Source organism: Carettochelys insculpta, chromosome 26, assembly GCF_033958435.1.
Source record: "Carettochelys insculpta isolate YL-2023 chromosome 26, ASM3395843v1, whole genome shotgun sequence".
NCBI lineage: Eukaryota > Metazoa > Chordata > Testudines > Carettochelyidae > Carettochelys > Carettochelys insculpta.
Window position 1 is genome coordinate 9,990,170 of NC_134162.1, and position 15,397 is coordinate 10,005,566.

A 15,397-nucleotide genomic window follows, 5' to 3' on the forward strand; every position below is an offset into this window, starting at 1 on the left:
AAGGAAACCTGCCTGGATTTCAGCTTGGCTGGTGATTTGGTGACTGTTCCCAAACCCTGGACAGCAACTGTGGGAGCTTCTTGGCAAGGCTGAGCAAATGGTGCCCTCAGGATTGTTAGTGGTTGCTGCTTGGGAGTATTGGCCCAGCAAGAGAACTGATTGGTTTCTGCTTGTCAGCACCAAGCCCTGGCTGAGCTCAAGTGAGTTGCTTCTTGCTTTGTGTCCATTGCCAGTATAAATAGTGTGGTTTTTTTTAAACACCCCTGGAGCTGTTCAGGCTAAAATGAAGCAGTCTAACAGATCTCTGCTTTGCTACCAAAGCTGGGTCTGCCTAGTGCTTAGTCTTGTTTAATTTCCAGTGATTCAGTAATAAGCACTAAGGGTGGCATTTGGGCTTTATCTCAAACTCTAGTCTCACTATGGTCATGGAAGTTGGGCTAGCACTTGGAGCACCAAGAGCTGAAATGCCATTAAATGGCAAATAAGGGTCAGAGGGGTAGCAGTGTTAGTCTGTCTGTGTGGGGGGCAGGGGGAAGTCCTGTGGCACCTTTATAGATCAACAGATTTTTGGGGGCATAAGATTTCTTGGGCCAATGGCTGCTTAATCATTAAGGTCTATAGACCTGGAGGATATACCCTGGACTCAAATTCTCCATGGATCAGTAGGTCTGAGGCCCGCAGCCTGGGCTTCATGTAAGAATAAGCTGTTTTCCTGTTACCTTGTCCAAGCTCCCTGTTTGGCAGTGGAAATAGATATGAACAGTGCTTTGAGTACCAGCACCATGATAGTCAGATGTGGGGCTGGCTGAGTACCAGTTTCTTTAATTTTAAAAAGAACACTGAAAGACAGCTGCCAAGGAGTGAAATAATGGGGTAGCTGATGCTCAGCTTGATCCTCCCCTTCACACTTTGTATCTATAGAGGGGAAACTGATCTGTGGGCAGTAGTGACTGAGGCCCTCCGACCCTCTTGAGACACTGCAATGGCAAGCTCAAAATAAAAGCAAGAGCAAAGGGTTGAGCATTAGGGACAACCTTATTCAACAGTACAACCACATCCTGATCAATCAATGGGATGTGGCCGGTTTACACCAACACTTCTAGGATGTCAGTTCCTGTGCAGAGAAATAGATGAAGGTTGTTTTGGCTGGTTTACTGTGGTCTGAAGCTCTTTAGTGGTCATCCAAACCACTTAGCAAACTGGGGGTCTTGTTTTCCATTTCCAGTGGTGTCCAGAAGTGAGCATGCCAGTGCCAGACTTAGTGTCTGTATTCCTCACCTCTTCCTTGCCTGGTTTTGCTAGGAGCCTGGCTCGTCTCTTTTCCAGTTCCATCATGTGCTTTGAGAACCAGGGTTGTCCCCTGAAACCAGTACAAGGTTCTTTCCCTTCCTAAGCTGCAGCCATTCTGGCTAGTTCATCTGTTTTCCAGATTAGTGGGTTTGTATTAATATCAGTAAAGGAAGCTTTTAATGTTGGAGAAGGGTTGAGGAAGGAGGGTTAAGTAGTTAAATGCCTTGACTTGCAGTGCACTCATCTGGGGTGCATTCTTCACTTCTGCACTAACTCCCTTTAAAAATCCACCCCACCTAGTTATGCCCTTGGGCACACAGGATTACCCTCTGTGCCAGAGACTTCTCTGTAGAATGGCTTCAGTGGTATGCCTGAAGAACCATAGTAGTGCATAACTTGATCCTTGGGTGGTAGTGCTAGAGAAGGGCAAGGTAGTACTATAACTAGGGCCCAACCAAATTCACCATCCATTTTTATCCATTTCATGGCCATAGGATTTTAAAAACTACTTCAGCTATTTAAATCTTCATGGTGGCATCAAGTGTGGGGAGAGGGGTTTGCTGCAGTACTGCTACTCTGCTGTGCTGCTGCAGGTGGCATCACTGCCTTCAACAGGGCAGCTAGAGAGCAGTGGCTGCTGACTGGGACCCCAGCTCTGAAAGCAGCACTGCTGCCTGTAGAGCTGGGTGCTCAGGCAGCAGCACAAATAAGGGTAACATGGGTATGCTATTACTGCCCTTACTTTAGCATTGCTGCTGTTAGGGTACTGCAGTCAAAGCTGGGCTCCCAGCCAACAATCGCTGCTTTTTGGACTTTGCTATGAAGGCAGCACAGAAGTAAGGGTGGCAATACCACAATCTCCCCACCCCACAAACACCTTTGACTCCTGCCTGCAATTCCCTTTTGGGTCAGTACTGCCAATTTGATAAGTGCTCATCTCCTCTGAAGCTTGTATCTTATGGGATAAAAGCACAAATGACCAGATTTCAGCTTGCAACCTGAATTTGGTATGGTCCGAGTATATATCCACACTAAAATTATGCTAATGAGTTAAACTGCTGGAAGCTATTCCACATATGTAGGGCCAAATATATTGGTGTAACAGCTGAGAACTCCTTGCTTTCTGTGGCCTTACAGGATGTACAGGTTTACCCCTCTGAGACTCTTGTATGATAGTGCTAGTCTATAGCTTCACAAATAACAAGCAGTCCATAGCACCTTAAAGACTAATCATTTTATTTACTAGGTAATGAGCTGCTGTGGGTAAGAGCAGAACTCATTGTATGAAAACAGCCTTTTGTCAGCTCCATGTGTGCTCTGGATCTGTCCTGGTAGTGCTGAGCTGTCTAAGCAGGGTTGAAACAGAATGAGGCTGCATTTGGAACAAAATAAAAAAGCTGCTGTACAAGTGTTGCTGGCCTCCAGCATGTGGGACATGGGGACAGGCCCTGACTGGCACTTGAGCCTGTTCCTGGCTGACTCAGAAGTGCAGAGCACAGAGTGGGTAGTGTCAAGAACAACTCCTGCATTATTCATGAGGGAAACCCAGGGAGAGATGGAGGAATGGGGCAGCAGTTTTTGATAAATGGAATTGTGTGCTCCCATTCAATGAGGTGCTTGGAGAGAATAAAGCTCTCTGTAAGCCAGAGAAGTCAGCCATGGTAGGGGGTGCACAGTCCTGTAGCAATTGAATTATTTTCTCCACTGGACACTGGGAGGGTCTGTTCTTTCTGCGGCTGACAGCTAGAGAGGGGTCTGAGCATTACACCCTTGGAACCAGCATGTCCCAGGGTAGTTCTGCTCCCTAGCAATGCTCTAGCTGTTGCTTTGCTCTTGGAGTGCTCAACTCTTGCTCACATGGAAGAGCTTCTTGTGGGATAGAGGAGACTAAAAGCCTTAATCTAAACCTTGGAGGGGATAAACATGGCTTAAAAGTGAGGCAAGGAAGGTAGTGTGAGAGCACTCAGGTGCTTACAGGATGGGATCTTTGTATGAACAGCATGCAAGGGCAGAATGGAGATATATGCATATGTAGCATACTAGCCAGAAATTTCATATACCTTGATCCCAATCAGCACCCCCTGTGAGCATCCTGAGAGGTCAAAGGGGGCAAGAAGACAATCCTAAAAATCTGTCAAAGGTAAATCTTTTCTAGTCTCTGCAGAAAAATAGATTGAGTCCAGGGTTCACATAGGGCTGTGTTTGAGCATCTTTGAGAACAGGTATCCAAAATGACCTGGTGGCTACCTCTGATACACAATCCTTGAGTTACCTGGCAGGTTTTGCTTTGCTGCCATTGCTCTCAGTTCTGTACAGCTGATCTCTATACAACTTACAATTTGCTGTTTAGTGAAATTCCTCAAGCTCTGGAGTTCCCTTCTCTGTGCATTCTTTACTCCCCCTGTTCTGCTTTCCTGTGTTTCCCAAACAATGCAGAGATCTCCAGTGCCTCTAACTTAAGTATTTATAAACTGAATTCTGACAGTAGCTGGTATCTATAAAAGGAGAATCTGGTAACTAATCTGTACTGAGGTGAAAGTTAATTTACCTACTCTTTGGCTATTGCGAGGTTCTTGCCCTGTTTGCAAAGCTCTGTGCAAAGTGTATTGTGTGTATAGTATCATACAGGGTGATTCTGATACATTTCTGGAGTACATAGAAATCTTCTAGCTGTTGTGCTTTCTACATATACATGATGGTTCACTATGGATTTGTCTGTTAGCATTGAAGCTAATGCTAAACTCCCAAAAGCTTGCATAGAAACAAGGACATCTGAATGAAGTAGCTATTTAGTGCTAGGGCCTCTTGCCTCTGCACTTATTCTCTTGTGTTGGGTGAGAAGCGCAACTGATGTCTGATCGCTTGTGGTCACTAACGAGCCCTTTTCAGAGAAGGTATCCCATCTGTTCCAGCATCCTGGCTATAATCTTGTGAATGATGTCACCTGCCTCCCTGACTTTCCCTTTGGCTTCAGTTGAATGCAGGTGCCTTCATGGCCTGTCTTAGTCCACTGGTGTGCACTGGGAAACAGCACCCCAAGGTTAGGAGTAAATCGTTTTGATCATTTAGAGCCAGTTACCCAAGACTGGCAGCATTACTCACAGCAAAGGTACAGGATCCTTAATGCAAAGGGCTTGGAAATAGGGAAGGAAATTGTCTTCTGTTGGTTTTTCCCTTTGCACAAGCCACCTCTGCTGTTGGCTTTGGTTTTTTAGGGGAGATATTGGGTTAAAAGTGGAGGCAAGCTGGGAAGAGACTACTTTGAGCTGTGCTCAGTCACAACCTGGAGGGTTTCCCAGAAAAAAATCACCCTGTTCTTGGCGTAGTTAAGGCCAGCTTCATGGTTTCTACAGGCCTTCCTCTCTGACCCCAAAGGGAATGATCCCTCTGAGTAGAGGGAGGCTGATAAAACCATAGCCTCTGGGAGCACCATACTCATGGGGTGGATGAGCTAGCTCCCCCAGAGTTAAGTACAGGGGTGCCACAGCTGAATTTGTGCATTGAGTGACTCCAAAGTTGTACCTCTCCACTCTTCCTTACAGCCTTTGGCCTGAGATGAGACTATGGAGTTGGAACAGTTTTTGCCATGAGTGGGAAGTTCAGCCCTCTGCACTGCATTCTGCTTCCAGTTACATGGAGGTAAATGTCTGATGCAAAGCTACTCCAGACTGACATGAGTTCAGATTAAACCCTAATATTTACAGATCACTTTGCATATTTTTTGCCCCTTTCCTTTGAAGTTCTCCATCTTGCTGTCATTCTCTGCTCTTGCGTGACATTTGGTTCTTTCACTAGAGAAAACAATGGTTACTGTTGGGGCCTGTTTACAATATAAAATTAGCTACAGAAATGTGACCAACTATGCAAAGACAACATTGTTTGGAGTTGGCAGAGGGCGGTCTTGCTGAACAAGTCTGATTTGCTGTGGAAATGGCTTCATTTGCTCATATTGGGTTTTGACCTTATAATTTTAAGGCAACATCAAAGCCTCCTGTTTCAGTGAGGTCAGGAAAATCTTCCCAATGGCCAAGGTTGTCCATGCCATTTATTGAGCTTTTTGGGATAAAGACTGCTCAAACAGTACTTCAACCCTGATCTATGGGCATTGATCCACTATTGTGGAAGCATAGCATTAAAAGGAGCTTCAATGGTGGTTTAGCCTAAACCTCTGCCAGGATGCAGGATTTGTCTAAAGGGGGGGGTGTCTCAAACTCAGTTGGTGTTAAGGCCAGTTCCAGTCCTCAAATCTACCTAGCGGACATCCTGCTCTGTCCGGGCTCTGGGGTGGGGGGGTCGATGTAGTCCTTCTCCCCTTCCTGACATGTCTCCTGACCCTGCACCCTAGTCCTAAGATGTGCAGGCCTGATCAACCTCTTCCAAATATATTGCAGGTAGGATTCAGGAAGCATTTGGCCTGTGGATGGCCCTGGGCTGAGAGTTTGAGCCACTTGGCTGGATAGCTGTCTGTCTTAAATGGCTTAGAACGAAGGGTCTCAAACTCCCTTGGAAAATATTCAGTGAAGAATCTTCCATCTGCACCTGTTGAGTTAAATCTCAGGAAAACTACTAAGCCTGCTATGTTGTAATTTGTCTAAATTCCCAAGCAATTCAATGTTTGGGTGGGGGGGAGAAAATGCCAATTTTGGTCAATCCACTCTTCACACCAGTGATCCTTTCATTAAAGCTTTCTGAGGGCCAGGGGGGCACACTTCTCATGGTTTCAGATACGAGACTTCAACCTGGGCATCTTGTTCAATGTCATCTGTGTGCATCTGTTTGTCTGCATCTTGTCCTGATGCAGAATTTCAAAGTTTTGAAATCTGACTTTTTGGGGGGAACCACTTCCCACCCAGCTCCTCTTGCTAAGATGGGGGAGCATGGTCATGTTCCTCTAGCTTTTTTGTTTTAACGTGCTTTCTATTTTTGTAGTTCAGAAAGCCTAAGACTTTGTCAGTGCCATGAAACATGACCTTGTTTCTAGAATCTTATAAATATTCATGGTCTAAGTGAGTTTTTTTTGTTTTTTTTTCCAGTGACCTCTTGACCAAATTAGTCAACTTTTTGTTCACTTAATTCTGAGAGAAATCAAGGTAAAGTGACCTTTGCTGTCAGGTCCCATACTCTCAAAGCAGACTACTCCAGGTTGAACCTCTTGTGCGAGTCAGGTCTGTTGTGCAGCACTAGAAAGATTTGCTGGACCGCAAGAGGTCAATATTGTCCAGTAGCATTACCCACATTTCCACTGCTCATTGGACTCTTGGACACTTAGGGGTAAATTACATCTAAACAGCACAACAGAGTCAGGACAGGTGGTTGTAAGCAAACTTAATGGGACCATGGGGAAACTAGGCCACACCAATAAATGGCTGTCCAGCTAACTAAAATCATGCCTGATTACAGATGTTGCCACATGAGTGCTGGACTTGAGACATTTAACCTGTACTAGCCTTGGTTAAGATTCCAACATAGTCCCCTGGAGAGAGTGTTAAAGATATCAGGCTTTTTTCTGAGAACTGTTAGAACCAAATTAAACTAGAGAACTTCAAGCTCACTCCAGTAGAATCTTATGTGGTGAACCTGTTATCCAGATAAAATCTATGGGTCCAGGAAACCTTGATTGTTACTATATGGGTTCTTCCAAGTTTTAAGCTTTGGTCTGCTTTTCAAAAGTGACTAGTAAATTTTGGCTGTCTCAAACTGAAAAGCCATAAAAGGGTCCCCTCTTCCAGTGGGGAAGTGCTTGCTGTTTCCTGGGAATCTAGGCCTCAAGCCTGAGAAAATCAGACCCCTCTTAAAGCATGTTTCTCTCAAATGGAGACCTATGCAAAAGACATAGTAGGGGTGTTAGGTGGGTGAAGGAGTCTGTATTGATTTCATGGTGCAGTTCTAAAATGTACCTTCCCTGGGTTTCATATGGGGTAGCTGTTGAAAAGATGAACAAGATTTGTTAGCCACATTAATATGTAGCTAGCCTATTCAAGTAGGGAAAAGGGTACAGTACACAGCAGCCTTGAGTCATTCTCCCTAATGACCCATCAGTCTCTTATGAACAATATAAATGTAGAAGAAATCACAGCTCAGATGGAGCTGACTGCCTTTGGGGTACAGAGTATATTCTGTTTTTTTTTCTCTGTGCCTAAATTAGCATGAAACTGCACTGAAAATCATTAGCATGAACTGGCTGAAGGGGAACTGGCTGGCTAGGGGGTAATACACATCTTAGGAAGAACATTGTGTGCTACAGCAATTTCAAGGGCAGGCAGTATTCACTACAAATCTTGTTTTTTAGTTTGTCATTTCTGGGTGCACTGTAACAACCACAGAACACTTCAGCTTCCCAGTTTCAGGTGTTGATTAGCAGAGTGAGCATGGTCACCTGTCAACAGCTTAAGACCGGCAGGCAGCACTGTCCACTTCAGAGTATTCTGATTCCTGTTCCTCAGCCCCTTTCTCAAACCCCCTCCTGTGCACACTCCCCAGGAACCCAGCCAGGGGAGGGGAAGTAACTGAATCTGGCCCTGTGTAACAGTCATTCCTGTTTGTTCAAAGGTGTTTAGGTACCTGTATAAACATGGCCATAGTCTTGGTCTGTTTACTGGTGTTCCTTGTGAGCTGCCACCATGTTTATAACTTGAGACTACCCTACCAGGCATTTTCATACCCAAGCTGTTAGTAAGTATAACCCATGTCTTCTGGATGAAGTGTACTGTCACAAAAGTCTTAAAGAAAAATGAGATGGCTTTTAGCTCATGCAAGTAGAGGCTCATCCTAAGCCTCAGTGGTCCTAGACTTGATTCCACCTGTGGAGGACTAGGGTTTGTGGGCATTACATTAGCATGCTGCTATACAGGGCTGCTCTCTTGGTTTTAGATAAGGCCTCATCCTACAAAAGCAAATACTATTTATTTGGAAAAAGTACAAAAGGGAAAGGGATGTGACATGTGCTTAGTTCAGTCTTGGACTCAGGATGCATACTGACTGTAATGTATCAGTCCAACAACAAGAAAAGCAGAAGATGGACCACAGAATCAGAACTATGAATCAGCTGGTCAACCATGCACCTCATTTGGATTGAAGTACACAATGAGGAAGCAGCAGAGATGCATGAAAATAGCAAATATGGCAAAATACTTTAAATGTAAACTGCTTCAGAAAGGAGGGGAAGAGAAGGTTTTTTGTTAGACTAGGCAAAGTGAATCATTTAAAATACAGTTTTTCTCCTGTATTGTCAGTGTTCAGTTAAACACTTTGAAAGAATAGCCGTCATGTTTTGTTCAGAGTTAAACAACCATGGTGTTCATAACTCTAAGGTTCTGCTGTTTTCTGCAGTCTCAAAAGAATCCCTTTTCTATTTAGCTACCACTCGGGTCTCTTTTCTCTGCTTGACCCACAACTTTTTTACAGGAGCTGTTAGTATTTAAATGGCAATGGGAGCCAAATTTAGATAAACATGAGATTGAATGGAGGATACTACAACTGCTGTGTCCCTACCAGTGAATGTTTTTTCAGCAAGAAGTTGAAAGCAAACCATGCCAATTTCAGTCCATTTCAGAATAAATATTCCAGTAAATGGTACCCTTCCCACTTAGCAATTAACACTGTTGGCACAGAGGAAATAAAAGGGAAAGGCTCCTGATTGGCTGTTCCTCTGTTGCTGGGGGGCAGCATTACAGCTCCAATTTGTCACAATTTTTGAAGTAGTGTCTGAAATCCACCAACTTCATGTGGGAATTTCTGTGAATAAATGCTGGTTGCCATGGATACATGGAATGGCCATGGTCCCATTGGAACAAACCAAACAGCTGAGGATACTGTTGCAGACCCAAGTGTGGTGTGTTTTGCCAAGCAAGGTTTGAAGGGTAAAAATTTTGCAGAATAGGCCCATAATCAGTGCTACAAAATGAAATTATTCTGCCAGATTCAGCCACAGTATTGATAGGCACATCTCTAAATGACCTTTAGCTGTTACATCTCCTTAAGTTAGGATGGAATCAGGTTCAGTGTCAGATATCCATGTGAAAAGTTATTTCAGCTTTTATGACAGCACCTCCATTACCAACTGCACATTTTCTTCCCACCTGCACCAGTCCCCCATCTTGTTTATAATCACTGATCCCCATGCTAATATTTCTCCAGCCACAACACTATTGTTGTGGTAACCTGTTTGGAGCAAATGAGGTGATGGCTAAAATGCTGCCAGGATTTAATCTTGCAGTGCTAGGGCTGGTCTTGTTGATGCTAATTGTTCTGCCATGCTTTTGCCTCTGGAGGTGGCTGTGTGAGATGCACTTTAGCTGGAAAAACACTTCAAACATGTCTGGTTTTCATGTAGGGACTGTCTGAAAGGTGATTTTCTGTTACCTTTCTCTGGTTAAGCTGTTCAGGATTTTGGTACTAAATTATAGCGGTGTTCAGAACTCTGCTGGGCACTCTGTATGTACAGAGAAACCATTCCTACTTCAGCATTGAGTGTCTGTCACAAGAACATATGGACATGTTGAGCCCTTGTGGGCAAGGCTATGGCAGGGGGGAGGAATGGCCCTGCAAGGGGTGTGGCTGCAGACAGAGGGAAGGGCTGGTGCTAGCCACCTACAGTCAGCCCTCCACACTGTCCAGAGTGTGGTGCTTGGGGCTGGAGTTGCAATATGAAGGCCTGGGGCTCTGACTGCTGCTGCTGCTGCAGTAGCGGGCTGGGAGCCCCAGGTCCTTGAATTGACAGGACCTGGCACAGTTGCACTCTTTACCCCATTTCATCGTCAGGCCTGCGATCTAAATACATTGAGGCAACAAGATAGGAGGGGCAGTACAGGTTGAAGTACAGGAAGTCAGGCAGTCTCAGAATCTGAGTGGAACTGACAATTTGCTGGACCGCAGGAGGCTGATACTGTCTAGCAGCATTACCAACACTTCCATTGCTCTTAGACATTTAGGGGGTTAATTACAGCTAAATCAGAGCACAGAACACTAAGCCAGGATGGGTGGTGGGGAAACTTGGCCACACCCATAGTGAATATTTGGTTAACTAAAATCATGCTGGACCATGCCAGAGCAGTAAGTGCCAGATTGGAGAGGTTCAACCTGTACTACAGAGGTGAAATGGCTTCCACAATCAGAGCAGGTTAATGACGGTACCAAGCTTAGACCTTGTGACTTCCACTCCTGGGCCCTGTCAGAATATGCTGCTATAATAGCACATAGTAAAACTGCGATAGTGCATGGATGCCAGCCTTCACCCTACATGATACCAAAGACCTTTCCAGTCTGTCAAACTGTCATCTGCATAAGCTAGTCCCCCAGAGAAGAAACTCCAAGTTTATTTGCCAGTGCTTGATTCTGATCTCTCTCATACAAATAAGGTGTCAATGGCATTGAAAATTGAGTTAGATCAGCATAAAACCAAAGATTGTGAAGCTAGAACTGGACCCCACCCAAGTAACTGAATGGTAGTCCCTGTGAGGACTTTCCATCTGCCGGCTTCAGGGTAAAGGGGTTACGTTGACCCTTCAGCATTATTGAGGGACAGAGCAGGGCCTGTGAAATAGACTTAAATCTCTAAGCCCTCCACACACAACTGTTTAAAAAGTCTGTAGCTTTGATCTTTGCTGGACTCCAGAATGGAAGTGCTGAGGGGGAAGGAAGATGCAAACTCACTTAAGAAGCTGGTCAGAACTTCAGTGCAATAAAAGGCCCTTGTACTCACTTACGTTAGTGTATCCTTATGTTTGGATCAGGTTTCTCCTTCAGTAAAGTGACATCCCACATCAATGTTCAAGGCCAGCATCACCTTCCTGAGATCCTTTGAGCCCCACCATCTCCAACCTACTCTCCTGCTTCCCAGGTAGTACTATTAATCTGCCAGACTAGAGCCTCATTCATCTTTTTCTTTGAGCTTCATATGGGTCAGGAAGTGCTCTACAAGTTAAACCTCTTGTCCAGAACACACTCCTCCAGCAACAGCTGTAATAGGTTGTGACTTCAGTGAGCTTGATGTCCACTTATCACATGTGTAGCCAAGTTTCCTGAGGTCCTATAAAGTTTACCACCACCAGTCCTGGCTCTGTGCTAAGTATCAGAGGTAGCCATATTAGTCTATCTTCAAGAACAAGAAGGTCTGTGGCACCTTTTATAGAGTAACAGGTATTTATGGAGCATAACCTTCATGGTCAGACCTGCTTCACCAGATGCATGAGACTCACGTGTCTGATGAAGCAGGTCTTTGACCACAAAAGGTTATGCTCCAAAAATCTTAGTCTGTCAGGTGCCACAGGACTCCTTAGTGTTCAGTGCTGCTGTTTGTAATTTTAGTCCTCAGTGTCTAGCCATGTTAACAGCATTACCAGTACTCCCACTGCTTAACAATATTGACTTTGCTTGGTTCAAAAAACTCTTGGCACCAGTCAGGTCTTGAACCTCCTCTAATCTGGTACCCTCAGCCTGTAGTGAGTTACAGATCAGTGTTGTGTGTCTCATAATTCAGGGATTTCTTTAAGGCCTGTTTGTCTAAATATTTGAAACAAAATGGTCAGCTTTCCAAAGCTGAGATGTTTAACCACTCTACCTCCATTTCCACATGAATAAAATAGGGAGAACTGTATCATAAACGGGCAACTGTAGAGCTCAGTTTCAAAGGTTTATGCAATTCTTTGAGCGCTTCAGCTGCAAGAGGCCTGAACAGTGCAAAGCAGAGTTATGAATGCCTGTCATTGATAGACTTTGTACACCGAGAGCAGTGACAAGAATGCAAATATTTTGAGAATTGTATGCATTCTTCAGGGACTGACGTTTTTTGCAGCTGTTAAACATCCAGCTGTCACATGACCAGTATTTAGAAGCCAGATAAAGGATTCTAAAGTTACTACCCAAAATAGATATTTGTTAAGCTAATTGCATCCTTTTAATTGTTTTTTAAATAATAGCATGCCAAACTTTCTCTGCTCTGGGACCTGACAGCAAGGTTTATTGCTCTCAATCTGGTGTGGATAAAGAGAATTTATAATCTTGATTACAGTAACCAGCAAATAACAGCTGTTTGATTTTATGTCAGTTACAAATGTGACTTTTCAAACAAATCAAAATATCATGCCTATATTAAACTATGTAGGGACCCACTTCTGCCATGCTTCAGGTATGTTACTCCACAGATAATTCTACTGTTCAGTAACCCTGAATGTTAAGCAATGTTGGCTTTTTAATTTCATGTATAGAATAAATTTTAGGTGCACAGAGGCATGTGTGAATGGTCACCAGCAGTAGAAACACTCCTGGCTGGATGCTCTGCTGATCAGCAGGGTGACATTTGAATTGCTCCTTGGTGGCTGCTGAAGGGCTTGGTTTACAGGGGACACCAGTGTTAGGTGGTACTGGACAGGAATAAAAAGGCGAAACAGAATCTGATCATGGACTTATGTAGCCCTTACTTGGTCTCCAAGAACTTACATGGGAAGTCCCATTGAGAGTCTAGCCATTTGCTTCAGAAGGAGCATCTCATATTCAGGTCTGATTCTACTCCTGCTTGGGTCCACTCCTTGCTGAAGTCCCATTGCACTAAAACTAAATTATTTCCAACCTTTTCAGGAATTTTAAATAGTGGAGAATGTTTTGGAAATACCTGCTCTATAATCAGCCTACTGTTCTGTGGGGTAGTTGATTAAGAGCCACCCATCTAACTAACAGTCAATAGCAATGGTATTGTTCAAGGAATCAATGTTACATCCATGCTCACTCTTCTAAAGTGAGCTAAATGTAGAAAAATGTACAGCCATGGGAATAGAGAAACAGAGCAGCTATGCTATTTGACTGGCCATAGGAACTGGCACTTTTATGCCATCCTTACAAAAACACTGGAGACTGAATTTTCATGTACCTGAAATTGCAGAATACAATGTAGGCCAAATCCTGGAGAGATGCTGAACAATTTCTGACAATTTTTCACCCCACTCCCTGGTGAAGATGCTGAACACCTTGCGAGATGAGTCTCTCCAGATACAGCGCATGTCAATTTCCACAATTATTCTTGTGTACAAATGTCTGAGGCTTGGTGGCTTTTTTGGAGGATACTGAGTACCTCTAGTTTTCATGGACTTAAATGAGATCTGTACGTGCTCAGTGATTTATGTCACTAACCCAGGAAGGCAGCCTTACTTCCTTCCATCCTGATTTTCTTTTTGATCTAAGACTTCATGCTGTGGGTTGCAACCCTAATGTGGGTCCTTAACCTTTTTTAAATGGGGCTGTGGGAGCTGGCATTAGACTTCCTGAAATCCAAGCCTCATCACTTCAGGTTACAGATCTCCCATCTGGGGCTGAAGCCATTGGACGTTAGTACCCCCAATGTATACAGACCTTAGGGTGGCAGAGCTTAGGCAAGTTCTATCTTCACTCCTTCTCCTGGGGTTGTATAGTAACTTGTCAGAAAAAGGTTGTGGTGCTATGAAGTTTGAGAACCCCTGCTCTAAGCTCCTAAAAGTCAAATTTTACAGTCTTCTGAACATCACCTAAAGGTGTTTACCCTTGCATGGGGTTGATAAAACTTTTGTCCATGAATGCTGACCCACCCTGCCCATAAATGACAGTTGTGCCACTGTGAAAGCTACTTTGTTGGCAGGAGTGCTGTTTTGCTGAAACCAAAAGGCGCTTGGAGGTGGAAGTACTTCTGCCGACAATCACACCGTCTTTTAGTGACGGGGCTGTGACACAGCACAGCTTTAGGGACAAAGCTGTAGTATAGACATACCCCAAGGGCATACTACATGAAGATCAACCCAGGCAAGGTTGATCTTCTGCGGTTTGATTTCATATGCCTGGTAGAGGCACATGAAAAGGAACTCTTTGGGGGTCAGTAGTTCATATTGCTCCTTAATATTGTGAGACAGTGAGAGGTACTGTCGCTCATTGACCTGCCTCTGTGAGAAAAGCCAGGTAAGTTGATTACAGAAGTCTAGTCTAGCTACATAATTGCCATAGCTAGAATCGCATCCTTACAGTCAACTCTTCTGCCTGGCATAGACCTGCTCTAAGAATCTGCCTTGGAGAGACCTACAGTTTACCACTCGACAAGCCCTTGTGTCTGCCTCTTGCTGGGAGTGTGTCCCCCATTTTCATATTAGACCAATCACATATGCTAAATCTGACTGTCTAATCTTGTTAATGGGATCCCTCTTGTACCAGCTGAAGGGGGTACTATGTTGTACTGCATTCTATACTATTGGGGGGCACACTGTTACTGGAAGCAGAACATAAATGCTGACTTGAAATTAAAGCTTAAATAAATCTGAACCAAGCAGGATAGCCATATTGATTTGTAGGGATGTAACCTGAGGGAACTCATCTCCAACCCAGAAATGATCACATTCGTGGTTAACCTATCTCTATTTCTCAGGTGTTTTTAAAATAGAACTCTAAATAATGTAGTACTTGCATTGCCTTGGTTTTTTAGTTACAATCAGCAAGACAGTATTAACAAGGCTAGAAATGAATTCTCTCATCAGTTGTTTCTGAGATGTAGCAAGTGAATTTGGCATTTTTCCCTTCCGGGTTCTTTGCGGGGGTTTAATACATGGGCTGTGAATATAAGCAGGGTTGGGGCCAGAGAGATGATGAATGAATAACTCTTCTTTTTTCCAAAACTCTTAACAGCATGAAGCAAGGACCTGAGGTGCCTAATGGGGTTTAGGAGCCTAAATCCCTTAACTTTCAAGAAGAATTGGTTGCCTAATTCCCTTTAGCTTCAAAACCCTCAGTCTGAATCTACAAGCATGAGAGCTGAATGCATCACCCTTGTGTATACATTAATTACACTATGTGTGGGTATTAGACTCTACAGAAGCACAGATTAATGGAACATCTACTACAACCAGAGGCAAGAAGAAAATTGCTTAAACTAAAAACAAACCCAAAGACAGTTGAGGGGTTTGCTTATTTTAAAAACATGTTCCAATGCTGAGGCTTCAAATCCTGCCAGTGTGGAAGCCAGGTCCCAGGGCTACAAAGAATCATTACAGCTGGGGACTTCCTTAGCTGTACCAGCTGACTGGCACATCTTCCATGCCCAACAGCACATTTCTAAACTGCCTCTGCTGTGAACTTGCTCTCTGACTTCCTCTATCCC

At 44.0% G+C, this 15,397-nt stretch overlaps 1 protein-coding gene across 7 annotated transcripts in view; it reads left to right on the forward strand.

The window, feature by feature from the left end:
* Positions 1–15,397, forward strand: part of NFASC (neurofascin) — a 177,900-nt gene that overhangs the window by 26,855 nt on the left and 135,648 nt on the right. The window contains exon 1 of one of the 7 annotated variants that reach the window (XM_074977270.1): positions 4,871–4,929. The exons of the other annotated variants lie outside the window; for them this stretch is intronic. The gene's annotated coding sequence lies outside the window, so the exon portion shown is untranslated. Of the gene's footprint in view, positions 1–4,870; positions 4,930–15,397 lie in introns of those variants that run through there. 7 annotated transcript variants of the gene reach the window in all.